This window comes from Diabrotica undecimpunctata, chromosome 6, assembly GCF_040954645.1.
Source record: "Diabrotica undecimpunctata isolate CICGRU chromosome 6, icDiaUnde3, whole genome shotgun sequence".
Classification (NCBI taxonomy): domain Eukaryota; kingdom Metazoa; phylum Arthropoda; class Insecta; order Coleoptera; family Chrysomelidae; genus Diabrotica; species Diabrotica undecimpunctata.
Window position 1 is genome coordinate 58,524,818 of NC_092808.1, and position 16,151 is coordinate 58,540,968.

Sequence of the window (16,151 nt, forward strand, 5' to 3'; positions counted from 1 at the left end):
AGGGATAGTTGTATATGGTTTCTTAAGCTTCTTAGTCGCCTTCCATAACGTCTGGTCATTTGCTGTAAGGTTTGTAATGTAATGTTCTAAGGGTTTATTGTTTCCGGCTTTGATGGCTACTCCAAGTTGTCTACTTAGTCTATAGAATATAATTATGTAGATGTATGTTGTTTCTAGATCTTTGTCAGGTTCTCCTCCCACGACATTTTTCAGCAATAAGTTGGCGAATGTGCAGGGGAACATTTGTGGTATGTGTTGGTTTTTCATTTAGTTCGCGGTGAAGATTGCCATACTGCTTTTTGTACAAGTGTGGTAAAGTCTTGAGCTGCTGTATCTGTATCATGTGTAGATTTTATCCGTAGATTAAGATTGGTGTTTTCTTCTAGGTAAAATTGAAAATCTGCCTAGTTGGTGATTTTTGACGTGAGTCGAGAAGCTGGTGGGTTGTTTATAACTGTGGTACTCAGGCTCATAATAACCAGTGTATGATACGATGAGAGATCATAGCTGGATTCTATTAGACAGTTGTTTCTGGACACTCCTTTGCTTATGTAGTACTCCAGTAGATCTGGAAGTTTTCTGGGGTCACTCGGCCACTCGGTCATTGCTTTTAGAAGATTACAACCTTTATAATAAAATCTTCGATTTTGCGAAGTTGAAGCTTTCTTCGAAGTAATGTTCACTTTCTCAGTATTTTTTATTTCTAATGTTATTCTTTTTATTTCTTCATTTATTCAAGTTGAAGCCTCAGCACGTATTCCGTTTATCTTGAGCAACCGAGTATTTACGTTAGAACTTTTGTATTTTATTATTTTTCTTACCCTCAGTTTCATTTTTTAGACAAAGAGGTTATGGTCTGATAGAACATCTGCTTCAGGGTAAGTCTTAATGCTTATAATGAAATTTCTAAATCAGATTAGTTACTATAAAGTCGATCTGATTTCTAATGCAATTTTGTTTCTTATACTGGAGTGACCTCCAGATATACAGTCTAAGGAGTGGTAAACGAAACCATGTGTTCATAATCGCCTTTTTTTTCTTCTTGATAAAATTGAGCCAATTTTAAGTGAACTTAGTTTTTTAATATAACATTTTCATAAATAATAAATAAAACTTAGAAGAAATAAAAATGTGATGAAATGCCTGAAGGCATATTTTTGTTGGCGTTCTTATTCAAGAACTCATAAAATAAAATATTTTATGTAAATGTACTGCTTTCAAGTAAATATTACTTTAAAACTATACAAAAGGTGAAATATTCCATGCAGCGAAAAAACAAGATGTAAACTTTGATATGGTATTTCCCTTAGATTAACATTTTGTATTAAAGTTAACGAATTAAAGCTGTTTTTAAACGTTTCCCTTTTTTCTTTTCTACAGCTAGATTTGTACAAATTCTGCTGAAACTTCATGTTTGTAACCTTTTAATATAAAAAGCCGGACAATTAAAATAAATCGTTTTCCTATTTTTTTCCAAACAAAGTAAAGTCTCGTAAACAAGAAAAGGCTTTTACAAAGAGTCAACACTAAGGAGAATGTCGAGAGGTGACAGAGCAGACTGGTATCGAGTTTATATAATGGAAAATTGCGATTATGGCCTGTGGAGAACGTTATCGATGCTATTAAGCTGCTGGTAATAAATTGGATTTTTTTTTAAACTACCTATAAACTTTTCAATATTTTTCCTTTGTAATTTGAAAACGATTTTTTACCCGAATCGCCGATTCATTTTAAATCTAATTTCTGTTGAAATTATTTTATTTTTCTACATGCTAAAAATAAAAAGCTATTTTCTCAAAGAACCTAGTTTTCTATTTGAGATTTGCCTTAACATAATATTTTCTGGTTGAGACAATCTTAGAATCGTATAAAATTATGGTCTTGTTTAAAATACAAGAAAATTTGTACTGTGGGATATTTCAGGTCAACATTATACCTTATAAATACATTAAAAACTCTGTATGTATAGACTCTTAGTTCTCCATACACTTAGAACGAGAATGAAACTAAATAAAAAAAAATAGAAAAAAGGGGTCTGTATAAGGGGCTTAAAAACAAACAAAACTACTTCCAAAAGCCTGTCTAATAGATTAAGAAACAATTAATACTCCTCACAATATTGAAACCGAATCGAACATTAGAGCATGATTGGCGTGCCTAAGCAGAAATCACAGAGAAACTTTTTGGTATCCTCCATTCGCTTAGCTCGGGCATATTTTGACAGATTCATTGTCGGAAACCTACAACACAACAATTTCTACTTCTCAGTATTAAAAGCTTAAGTATACTACAATTACAGACTTCTTTCTGTAAAAAAAGAAGAATTATTCTAAATAGTGGAAGTGTATACCAGACCTATCAAATTTTGGGTAGTATATATTTAAAAAATATATTTTAGTTGTTATAATTTAACATAACTATTTATTATATGGTGCAGATAAATAAATATTTATTTTCGGTAATTCGCAAAGTTCTATTTTATTTACTATTTAGTTTGTTTACTATTAATATTGGCTATGAGTACGTGTGATTGGTTGTATAGTAATTTCTAGCCAGTTTTAGTCTGTCAAAAAGTAACTAACTTCTCAAAAAAATAATTACTAAATTCACTAGACAGTTCGGGCTGGGAATAGCGAACCGAGTATAGTGAATATATGCAGCTCAAAACAAGATAAAGACCAAAAATAACTAAATTATGAAAAATACCAATGCTGCAAATATCTTTAATAAAATTGTGGGGGTGAAAGTTACAAAAGTGATCTAATCTAGCCACGAGTTATTCCCAAGAACTATTCGGAATTTATATTCAAGGATGAAAGGCTGTTTATTAAAGACGTTCTTATAAAACTTTTCAATGAATAGTATTACTAATTAACAAGACCAGTTACATTGAAAGCATCAACTAGTTTGAAAAGAAAAATAGTAAAACAAAACTGAAGGTTAACAAATTCATAAAATTAAAACAATATCTTCTTCTCATTGCGCCGTCTCCTTTCGAAGGTTGGCGATCCAAATGGCAATTGTAGTTCTGGAAACTGCTGCGCGAAAGATCTCTGCGGATGAGCGGTCGAACCATCTCCTCAGGTCTTTCAGCCACGAGTTCTGGCGTCTTCCTACTGATCTTTTGCCCTGTACTTTTCCTTCCAGTATAACTTGAAGTAATTCATATCTTTCGCCTCTCAGCACATGACCCAAGTATTGCATTTTCCTCTCTTTGATTATTCTTAGTAATTCTTTTTGTTTACACATGCAATTACACATAACACATTACACATAAAACAATATGAAATAAAATAATTATTTAAAGGAAAACATTAATTACCTATATGACGTTTTTAAAGTTACAATAATAAATAGGCTATTGATGATGTACTTAATAAAGGAATTACAACATTAAAGAGGTTGTATTACTTTATATGGTCAATAGACACCCAAATATGAAAAAACCAAAGAGTGTTACCATTTAAAGGGATGCGTTTTTAAGAAAGTGGTTAAGTAGTCTCTCTGCACTAGGGTACATTCGGGTGAATTATGTGCAGTTTTCGAACTGCACATAATATTTATACACAATATCTATACATATTTACAGAAAAGTTGTTTAAAATTAAATTTCTTATCTAAATATTATTTTTTATAGCAAAAACTAATTTTTTTTTGACAAAAATATATTAAAAAAATAAAAAAAAACACGAGAATACGCGATTTTTTTGTCCTAAGTTGTTTCAACGGGGTAAAGGAATAAGTATTGCTAATCAAATAACAAACCTCTATTCTTTTCCTTCAAAATAACGTTTAGTAGAAGTCATTATAATAAAAATTAATAAAATTAAATAAAATTAAATAAAATTAAATAAAATTACATAAAATTAAATAAAATTAAATAAAATTAAATAAAATTAAATAAAATTAAATAAAATTAAATAAAATTAAATAAAATTAAATAAAATTAAATAAAATTAAATACAATTAAATAAAATTAAATAAAATTAAATAAAATTAAATAAAATTAAATAGAATTAAATAGAATTAAATAAAATTAAATAAAATTAAATAAAATTAAATAAAATTAAATAAAATTAAATAAAATTAAATAAAATTAAATAAAATTAAATAAAATTAAATAAAATAAAATAAAATTCAATAAAATTAAACAAAATTAAATATAATTAAATAAATTGAATGAAAAAAAATTAAATTAAATAAACATCAATAAATTTAGGTTTTCTCGCGTAAATGGGTTTAATCCGAATTAAGAAATTATTGGGAAATGATATAAGGAATTTTCTCCCGTTTACTAGAAAAATAAGAGAAAGTTGGGAAAAATTAGAGGGTGTCATGAAAAATTCAAGGGAGAGACGATAAAATTGGAGGAAGTCAAAAAAAATTGGAGAGGGTTAGAAAAAATCGAGTGGCGTGATTGCAAATGGCAATTGATTGAATCATCTGTTGCATGGCGACGGACAAAATCACTAGTCATAGTAGTCATAAGTGGCATTCTCAAATTGTTTTTGAAATTAACACATTAATTTAAAAACAGACTATGAACTAGGAAGGCTTGGTTTACTGAAACAGCTTAAAGATGCATAGATATTAAAGTGGAGATATTTAAGTGTAAACATATTTGTTACGTTTCTTTTAATAAAATATTTGATAAAATCGTACACGAAAAATTAGTCCAAATTCTAAAGACAAAAAGATAGTAAACGGAATTAAGAATATAATAAATCTTAGATGTACAGGCTAACTTTGATACGGAGGAGAAAACTAGATTTAAAGTAGAAGACACCACATTAGGATACAAGCTGCAAATATAAAATACCTCAGAAGAATAATAGGGGCAAGAAGGACTGACAGTCTCAGAAATAAAAGTTAAAAAAACATTTATAATTAAACCGTTGGCACAATAAAGGAGAAAAAATTAAAAAATTAAAAAGAGTTTAGAAAGATAAACTAATAGAGAAAACAGAAGGTGCAGAACAATACGAGAGTGGAATAGCGACATAGCAGAAATATTACAAAATAAGGGGAAATCTTGACAAGAAGCAACGTAAATGGCATAGAATGGAAAATAATGAAGAACATTTGTCTTCACTTCGATCGACATCTAACGATAAAAACGGAACGATTATGTATGCATGTATACTATGTATGCAGTCAATCAATTTTTGAAGAAGCAGTGCTATCTGAAAGTGATAGAATAACGGAAGAACTATTAACAACACATAATATGTAGTTGATACCGTAATTATGACAAGCTCTGCTGAAAAATTATAACTATAAATAATTAAGATCTTAAAAAAGAGTTAAGAGTCTTGTGTTAAAAATCTGGACTAAACATAAATATAAAAATGCTAAATAGATGACAACAACAAAGAAAAAAAACATACAAATTAATACACATTTGGGAGATAAACTTATAGAAACAGTTGAAAAATATAAAGACTTAAGAACCTGGATTTCAGAAAATAACGATCATTGATCAGATAAAAGGCATATATCGAGCACAGTTTAATTTAATCTTGCCCAAGTACTTTCGATCCCTAGATCATCTTCAGGGGCATTTCGTCAATTGTGGCCTATCCGGCAAGAACAAGATGTCATAAACATATAAATGTACATTAAACTACACTACAAATGGACAAACAAACACTTTAAAATTATTTAAGAAAGGCTACATTACTTGACGAAGCCGGAGACAGAATGAATGAATTTTAAATAATGATCAAACAATACAAAGATAAGCCAGCATAGAAAAATAAAAATAACAAATTTTGTTAAATTAAAACAATTTGCAACAGCACAGACCTTAGATTGGAACTGAGAGTAAGAGCTCTGATATGTTATATTTTTTTCATACTACAATATAGAGGAAAAAACTAGACATTTACGCAAGAAACACCTAAATAAGTTACAGTGATTTCACATAACAGAAGAATGTTAAGAACAGCATGCACATTAATGAAATAATCAGCGAGTAAAAATAAGAAATATGCAAAATCATGAACATGTAATGAGGAGACAGCGATATGAAATATTCAATTGATAATTATATGGAGTAATAAGAGGATGGAGGAGTACTAGAAGAATAAAAGTGTCATAGTTGACAAATTTAAATTTAAATTTAAATTTAGTTCAACAGAACTTTTCGAAGCAGCAATAGATAGAATAAAGATACAGAGATGGAGTCCAAAATAAGTGACTTTTATAAAAAAAAATAGGGAATGACTCCAATCAGGGATCTATGGGCAAACCTTTAGAATAGTAAGGCAGCTTTAGCGAAACTTACCGTTGCTACGAAAAGGTTTTATATCGTCTTGATACAAAAGGCCTAGATTTACCAGTCGCCAAATAAGGAGTGTCTACTGTTTGCGAATAACTTATAAACACATCAAAAATGTCTAAGGGATACAAGGTTTTTTTTCTCATATATACATCAATTTTAAATGGATTTTAAAAAATGGCATACAGTTATAACGCTTGATTAGTCAAGCAATAAAATAAGCTTAATTTTACTGTAATATGATTTCCTTAGGTTAAAATAATTTAACAAAAGTTTAGTGTACTAATTTATTATAAAATTTTAATATAAAAGTCAATATAAAACATAAAAATATAAAAAAAATATGTATAATGATCTGTGTTTTCTTTAGCAGGATTAATTACAGCTTGACAGCTTGACACCTACTTGGCTTGCTTAAAATTGAATTGGCAATTTAGTTTTCAGGCAATAGGATCCTTTCCTGTTTTAGAAGATCTTAAAGAACTTGTCTAGTATAAACACTGTGCAGATCTGTAGCATATCAGATGCATGATCGATATAATTAAGATCTGGCGATTGTCGTGGCCACGGTAAAAGTGTAATATCCTCATAAAATTAAAGTCTTACTTTTACTGCAGTATAGTATGTGGCCTTGCGTTATTCTGCACGTAACGCAAATCAGGACCTGCAGCAGTGGAAAATTGAAGGAAAATAGGTTTTAAGATACAAAAAATTTATTGAAATTGATTCAAAGTACCTTCCTCAAATCAAATCGAGTACAGCACGCCAAAATAATGCAAATACTAAAAAAAAAACAGGAATTAACAACCAAAATCTGAAAATAATTAGAAATCTATACTGGAATCAGACAGTAAATCTCAGAGTTGAAGGTGAACACACTGACTATGTAAAAATCATGCGTGGAGTATGGCAATGCTTTATTTTGTCTCCTCTAATATTCAATCTGTACTCTGAAAGAATATTTATCGAAGCTTTGCACGAAACTAAAAAAGGTATTCTACTAAACGGTTACCGGCTAAACAACGTCAGATATGCAGATGACACCATAGTATTTGCAAACAACTTAGAAGACCTACAAGTTCTTATGAACAAAATCACGTATTACAGTCAACAATATGGACTCAATATAAACACTAATAAGACAAAGGTTATGATAATTAGCATAAGGAAAAGGATAACAGAAGATCAACTCTACGTCAACCAATCCCCTGTAGAAAGAATGACTCACTACAACTAACTCGGAACCATAATAAATGGAGAAAGGACCAACAACCAGGAGATTAGAGCACACATCGGAAAATCTAGATCCACCTTCAATCAGATGGGAGCCTTCTTTTTATGGTGTTGAATCGTGGACCTTGAACGAAGATATGTGCCGAAAACTGGAAGCATTTGAGATGCGGCTATATCGGAGAATGCTTAAGATCCCGTGGACTGACCGAGTCACAAATGAGGAGGTCCTCAGAAGAATGAATAAGAACCGAAAGGTACCGACCACCATCAAATCTCGAAAGTTACAGTTCTTCTGATATATTATGCAAAATGAATCCAGATATGCTCTCCTTCAAGCCATCCTGCAACGAAAATTATTTGAAAAACGAGGTAGAAGAAGATGGTTAAAAAACCCCAGAATCTGGTTCAATACAACATCTGTGCAGCTTTTCCGAGCTGCTGCAGATAAGATAAAGATTACCATGATGATCGCCAACATTCGTAACGGAGAGGCACATTAACAAGAAGACCTTCTACAAAAACGGGAACAGTTTGATGATGAAAATTTATTTCAGCCCACATCATAACTTGTAGACCACTATATGGAGGAACACACTGTACATGCCTTTCTTGTAGATCAGGTTCCCCTTCACATTCTTACTCTTCTTTAATCAGGAATAAAACCAGCTTCATCCGTGAATAACACAGAACTTCAGTCTTGTAATCCCCACTGCACATGTTGTGCTAACCTTAATCTGAGTTATTTTCATGACGTAACATTGGTACCTTTAATGAACGTCTGGCGTGCAAGTTAGTTTTATGTAAATTATTCCTTAAAGGTTATTCACATACGGTTAGGTTGTGGGTATTTTCTGAGGTCCCATATAGAGTTCACGTGCAGTTATATGTACATTTTAACGAGCTAATCCTGCCACATACCGATCATGCCGAGAAGTAGTTTCCCGTTGATGACCCCCATGTCTTTCAGCGACATTGCCAAAGTGTTCATATGGACGCCACAATCACAAAATCCCGCTCCGACATACGTCAAACTAAAGTACAATATCAGCCTGTGAAAGATTAGCCTGAATCATATTTACAACACTTACCATTTAAAAATTTGTTAAATGCCCAAGCTCCATTATTATCTTTGCATTTAATAATCTTGTTTTAGTAAAATTGTAAAGGATTTAAATATTATATTTAAAATTTAAAACACTATTTCTTTACAATTTGAAGCAATTATTTGTAAGAATTTGCCTTAATGAAACGGTGCAATTGACAGATTAATTTATATGGCATATCTTGTTTCGTAGGGAACAAGTTTTGACATAGAATGGTATGTATTAATAAACGTTTTCCGTCGACCGTCCATTTATGATCAATTTTAACACCCTCAAAATCATTGATTAATGACCCCTATTAATGAATGATTTTCTATTAATGAACGATTTTATTATAGGCAACACAACATACATTGCTTGCATAAATTAATTAAACGCTCTGTGATTGTCAGTGACCTGTGGTGTAGGCAACCAAACATATACCTATTTATATTACCACTAAAAAATTGATTTAAAATGAAGTAGCCGCTGTTAGTACTATCTGTCATTGTATGTCATTCTTTACTTTATTGTTTAAAATTCTGTGTATTTGAAAAATCAAAGGATGGATATTGACGAAGAATTTAATTTAACTCCGAAGAATTTAACTTCTTCTATCACAGAATTTACAGAGGTCCAAGAAGACTTAAATATAAATTTGTCAAAATAATATACAGCAGATAATCATTTATTAATATCTTCCTTTAATTTCAGTAATTGCACCATTTCGAATATTAATGTTTACTATAATAAAAGTTCTAAAAAGTACGGTCGACGGAAAAGTTTTGTAACGAACTCGTGAATTAAAATGGCGATTAACAATTTCGAACATTAACGCGCTCGCTTCGCTCACGCGTTAAAATATCTCAATTATTAATCGCCCTTATTAATACACTTGTTGGTTAAATAATTATTTTTTTTTTGTTAATAGAAAGTGGAATAATAATGGTGTTCCTTAGAGATTCCTGATGTGTATATATAACAGACGATTTTCATTGGATCTATTATATTAAAAGATATACAATATACAAATTTGTTGAAGTATGAACTGTGAATATTATATAGCTTCAGTAAAGACAAAAAAACACCATACAAACTACATTGAAAATTACCAAAACTACAGATAGATTGTATACAAAACCTATAAAACAGGATTAAGGAATTGTTATATATTACACATATATATTGCAAAGGAATTACGTACCTTTTTATAAACCAAACAAACTTCAGTGCACAAATGGTAAAAAGATCATTCTGCAAGTTGCAGTTATTGAAAAAAAAAAAATTGGATAAATATACAGATACGCTCGTAATATCAAAATGCGATTAGGATAAGACAGATACAATGCTCCTGTATAACGTAATAGTGTCCGATAAAAAAAAATTAACTAATAAAGTAGTTAGTAAATATTTTTTTTATATGTTGTTGAGCACTAAATATTAAATATAGAAGGAATATTAAAAAATGTTCATTTTAAAGTTGACCAAATGCAAAATTTGCACACATTGCATTGAAGGTCCGTTCTTTTGTAATTTATTACGTCTATAAAGTTTCTACATTTTATCTTATATTTGTAACAAGTTTTATAAAATTGTAAGAAAGGTTAAGACTTTAATTAAATTTACAGTAGTAAAACGTTAGTGGGAACAATTGTTAAATCAGATAATTTTTAAAGTACTATTGAAATCTACACTTCGTTTATCTGCACTTGCGTTTTACTGCTTTTTTTATTATTCAATAAAACCAGATTTTACAGCTTCCAACCTATCTAAACTCTGGATATTAGGAAATAGGATCTCATAAACGTTTCAGTGTATTTCTTTTCCTTTTACGCTCCATTTAAGTACAAAATTAAATAAACGGCTACTAAATGCGGAAACATACTGCAGCACTTTACAAGATATTTAAGAAACTATTAGACACAGAATTATAAGTAATATATTTTACACACTTTACTATATATAAAATAAATTTACTTATTCAAAAATATCTCTTGTAACAGCTTTTGTTGCTAGACCGCAACAAAAATTTATTTTTATTGATAAACCTTAACGTATTGTTACACTTCCTTGAAACCAATTTTATTCGGCACACCAACAATTTCACAACTCTTCATTACAATACCACAGAATAATAAACAATCAGAATGCTCACTCTGCTTGTCAAGATAAGTACGCGCATCTTGTTCGCGAAGACGGAATCAGCCATGTTTTAAACGGAACCAGTGCTGTTCACTAAAATTTTATCTGTTGTACATAGAAAAATTAACCCGGTTTTATTTATTTACGGCAACCATAGACCTAATATGCACTATTTTATTCGTACTTTTAGTTGAAGAATATATTAAATTATTAATTTCTAAAAATTTCTTCACAAATTTCTCAATTCTAGTCTATGTTTCCGTTTAAAATATGGCGATCGCATGCTGACACACTTCAAAAGCGGCATCTGAGAGTGGGCATTTTGGTTGTTATTTATTCTGTGACAATACCTCAATAACAACTATAAACTTCAAAACTCAAAATATTACTGTTCTAAACTGTCAAAAACTTCTGTTTATATTCACGGTTCGTAGACTTACTACGATTTCCTCTTCAGACTAGGGTGGAGATGCTTGAGTTACGTCACCAGAGTACAGAAGAATACAAAACCCATTTATTATCACAGTTTGTTCGTGGTAATTATCTTTCAGTTTATTATTTGCTTTATTATTTATAGTTTCTTAAATATCTCAGTTTACTTTATATTTTTGTATTTGAAATTTTGGTGTTGTTTTCTATAAAAACTTATTTTGAATTATGGAAGAAACGTTATTTATTGTAGTTGTACATCGTACCTATTGTCTTCGTATCTTTTTATAAGGTAGGTGAAAACTTTAAAATTTCATTGTGTATTACCGTAATAATAATGTTGATGAAATTTTAGAATGCCAGGCACAGGTTGTAGTGTGTAGGAAAGATATTAAAAAAAATGGAAAAAATAGTTATGTAATTCGGTAATTCATTCAACAGTTAATCCAGTATTATTGGAAATTCAGTATACGCGACAAATTTTCAGTGTAAAATGGAGATTGAAGTCCTAGATTTACGTAAATCCTGAATTAACATTGGATAAACGTTAACAACCGGTTCTGATTAATTTTAAGTACCAAACTGCCTACATATCAACAGTTTTCCATAATTAGGTATTATAGTCTACTAGACATCTTTATTTCACAACTATCTTTACTATTTTCCACACATCAAAGACATAAAAACGACGATTAACAATATTACGATTTAAATTACTGTACTCTCGTGACGTAATTTCGGGCTTAATGTTCATTGGTTAGTCGGAAGAGGCAACCGTAGTAAGTCTACGAACCATGGTTTATATTTATATTTTCTGACGTTTCAAAGTTCACTAGACCTTTCATGAAGTTTCAATGTCATCTTAAATGTTCTCGAACTATCTCTTCTTTTTCATCAAGGGACTTTTTTATGTGTCTTCGAGCTTTGTCTCCACGTCTACATCTGGTTTATTTATTTATTTAGCAAATATCAAAACAATAAGGAAAATATCAAATAAAAAATATAACATACGAATAAAACCACGAGTTGTCTAATAAAGAAAACCATGGTAGTGACTAGAAAAATGAATTTTTAAACAAAAATGTTTTTAGAGTTTTCTCAAAATGTCAATATTTTTTGAGTTACTCGTGACTGAAAGCTTACAAATTGTACGCCAAAAAAGACATGATTTTAAAAGGTTTTTCGCAAATAACCCCAAACCGTTAGAAACTATTTGGATATACAATTAAGCATATAACTCAAAGAGATTTGTTTTTTATTATTACCGTAAACTTAATATTAACAAAGTTATAGCTTTTTAAAAGTAGACTTTTATTTACTACTCGAATACACAAATCCAAATATATAATGTTAATTGCCATGAAAACGGCAAAGTTTTTCATGTAAAACTTATACAAACTTTTTGAAAATCGTAAAAAACCTTTCAAATAATCACTTATAAAAGTTATATGGCCCCGGTTCAGACTATTCGTTTTTCATTTTCATTTAATTTCTTTCTATACAAACATTACATTTTGAAAGTTTAACTGGTTTAGAAGATTTAGTTTTGAAAAAATCCGAGTTTAGACTTAAGATACTATTTTCGGAATTTTCCAAAAAAAATTCTATTTTTTCCAAAATAACTAAGCAAGGAAAACGAATATAAAATGTACTACTATAAAAAACAGCAACAAAATTAAACAAGATATGATTGTTTAAAGTTTGTACTCGCATGCCTTCAGAATAGAATAGAAATATGCTTTATTGTCACTGAAAATTAAACAATTTTATGGACAAAGCTTATATAAGTTAAAAAAAAAGTAATAGTAACAATAACAATTAAAATTGACTAAAATTACATAAATCGTCAATATCACAGAATAAAACATAATAAAATATACAATCCACTGCAAAATTTCACTACATTGCAAATTGCATAATAAAACCTTACGAATAAGTTTAAGCTGCTGCATGTGATACCCAACTATACAGGGATGAGTGCCTTAAGAACCGGCAAAATAACGCAAAAGGTAGAAAACATAATACGTTGTGAAATAAAAAGAGATGAAAGTAGTCGAGGTGAGAAATTATCGATATTAACCTATAATTTACTTTACATTACATTAGAATAATCGAAAATGTCCCACCTTTAGACGTTAGCTTATGAGCTGGTTGACTTCAGTCATAGTAATACGTACCACGTAATGTAAGTAAAAACAGTTTAATTAGGAGTATTTTTTTTTATCCAAAATTAAAGTATTGATCAATAATAAACTATGATTTGAGACGTCGCATACACTCTTCTCAATACAGAATTATCATAGCTTGTTATTCTGTATTCGTTAACACAGATTTAATTATCAAATTACTACTAATTAAACTGTTTACTTACATTTGCTTTATTGCCATCAATCAGTTTTTACTTTATGCGAAATTTAAAAAATGTAAATATTCGACGTCATACTTGTAATATTATGACTGAAGTCAACTAGCTCATAAGCTAACGTCTAAAGGTGGGAAACTATCGATAGTCCTAATGTAATTTAATGTAAATTAGAGGTTTCTATCGATAATTTCCCACCTCTACTACTTTCATCTCTTTTTATATCTTTTGCGTTATTTTGCCGGTTCTTAGGGCACTCATCACTGTATAATAAAAAATACTTTGTTACTTGTACCTAAACGAACTGTTTTCGAAACTCTTCCACTAAATAATAAGATCTGTCAGATAAATAGGCTTTTGTCAATTTACGGAACTTAAGAAAAGAAGTAGATTTAAGTCGCAAAGGGAGATGGTTGTATAATTTTTTTGCCGAATATAATATAGATTTCTTTACTAATTCAGTGGATGGAATCGGTAAATACATGTCAAAGCTCTATTGGAGGAGTCATGACTAGGTCTTGCTGGAAAAACATGTAGGTGTTTACGAATTAAGCAAACAGTTTCTAGAATATATAGAGAGGGAAGAGTTAAAATCCCGTGATTTTTGAAGTAGCTTTTGCAAGGTGTTATTGTACTGAGCCAAAAAGATACCGTATTGCTCTTTTTTGTAATTTAAAAATAACATCAGATTGGGCAGCTGTACTAGAACCCCAAAAAGGAAGGCCAAGATGAGACTCGAATAAAGAAAAGTATGTTATTTTGGAAGATGCTAAATTTATTTTCTTCGAAACAGATCTTATTGCATAGCAGGCTGAGGCTAGTTTCTTACTTAACAAATCGATATGAAGGGACCATTTAATGTTGCTTTCTATAAAAATACCAAGAAATTTTATAGAATCAATTATACTGATCTGGCTGTTATTAAGAAGCAAGGGTTGAAGAGCTGCTTTATAGGATAATGCTATGGATAAGATACCACGTTAAAAGAGAGTAAATTAGAGTAGGACCAGGTTTTTATTTTAAGCAGATCAATACTTGCATGAAGCGTTGCAATATTAGAGTTTTTCCAGGTAATACTGGTATCATCAGCAAAAAGAAGAATTTTTCCATCGATTTTTAAGCTAGTGATGTCATTTATAAAGATAATGAAAAGTAGAGGACCCAGTACTGAACCTTGTGGTACTCCACATACAATGCTTTTGTGACTGAAGTCAGTATTATTTGCTCGAACTAGTTGTTTCCTATTCCTTAAGTAAGATTGGAACCAATTCAAAGAAATACCTCGAATTCCGTAGAAATTTAGTTTTTTTATCAAAATGTCATGATTTACATAATCAAAAAGCTTTGGCATAATCACAAAAAACAGTGGCAGTATAAAGATTATTGTTTAGTGCTTGATAGACGTCATTCAGTACAGAAAACATAGCATCGCTGGTACATTTATTAGATAAAAAGCCGAACTGACTTTGTGATAAAATGTTGTTTTCAACGAGAAAGGACATACATCGGGCTTATATAAGTCTCTCAATAATTTTCGATAGAACAGGTAGTAAGGCAATAGGTCTATAGTTGCAGATATTAGATTTATCACCTGTTGGATTATCTTATGGTAGATAATATTAATTAATGGCGTGGACTGTAAATTATCTTTTGTGTGAGTAAATAGAATTATTTATTAACTTTTTGTACAAACTAATTATTACAACATGCGAATTTGTAAATACTAGAAAAACGTGGCGTCTTCTTGGAAATTATTTGATTAATGTCAAATTGTCAATTTCCGACTTGATCCCGTCAGATTGTCTGATCTTGAACATAAAACGCACAGACATGTGACAGGCTCTATGTTGCCGCACTAAACTAATTTTCTAAAAATGTCCTAACATACTCCAGGTGTTGAAGTATGCTTCAAAATATAGTAGGACAAAAGTAAATATAAAACAAAGAAAACCGAGATAAAACACTGCGACACTATTAATCTTCTATTGGCAGTGGAAACAAATGTCGTGTAGATCTGGTGATGAGTCCATTGAAAGTTTTGATTTCAGCTGGTCGATTTTCTCCATCTTCACCAGGAAATAATTGAATTATTCTTCCCATCATCCATCTGCATGGAGGTAGATTGGTATCACGGATGATAACTAAGGATCCGGGTACAATGTTGTTGGTAGAACTGTGGTGCCATTTATAGGATTGGTGTAGCTGGCTGATATATTCTTTAGAAAAGCTGTTCCAAAATCTCTGATGCTGCTGTTGAACATGTTGGAGTCTGCTTAGTCGATTCACTGGGATAGGTAAGAGATTTGGTTCAGGAATGGAGACTAAAGGACGTAATGTCAAAAAGTGGGAAGGAGTTATTGGAAGTCAGATGGATCTTCTGATTTGGCAAACAATGGTCTCGAATTTAACATACGTTTAATTTGGTTAAGCAAGGTGAGAAATTCCTCATATGTCAAATTTATATTCTTAAGCGTTCTTTGCATATGAAACTTTATTTGTTTCACTGCTGCTTCCCATAAACCCCCAAAATTTGGGCTATAAGGTGGGGAAAAATGCCAAATTATATTTTTTGTTAAAGCAAAATCATTAATTTTATTTTGGTTTTTATATAAAAAAGTTTTGA

The 16,151-nt window shown here is 30.4% G+C and overlaps 1 protein-coding gene across 1 annotated transcript in view; it reads right to left on the reverse strand.

Annotated features, from left to right (window-relative positions):
* Window positions 1-16,151, reverse strand: part of LOC140442663 (GTP-binding protein Di-Ras2) — a 1,562,201-nt gene that overhangs the window by 1,115,611 nt on the left and 430,439 nt on the right. The gene's annotated exons all lie outside the window — the stretch shown is intronic.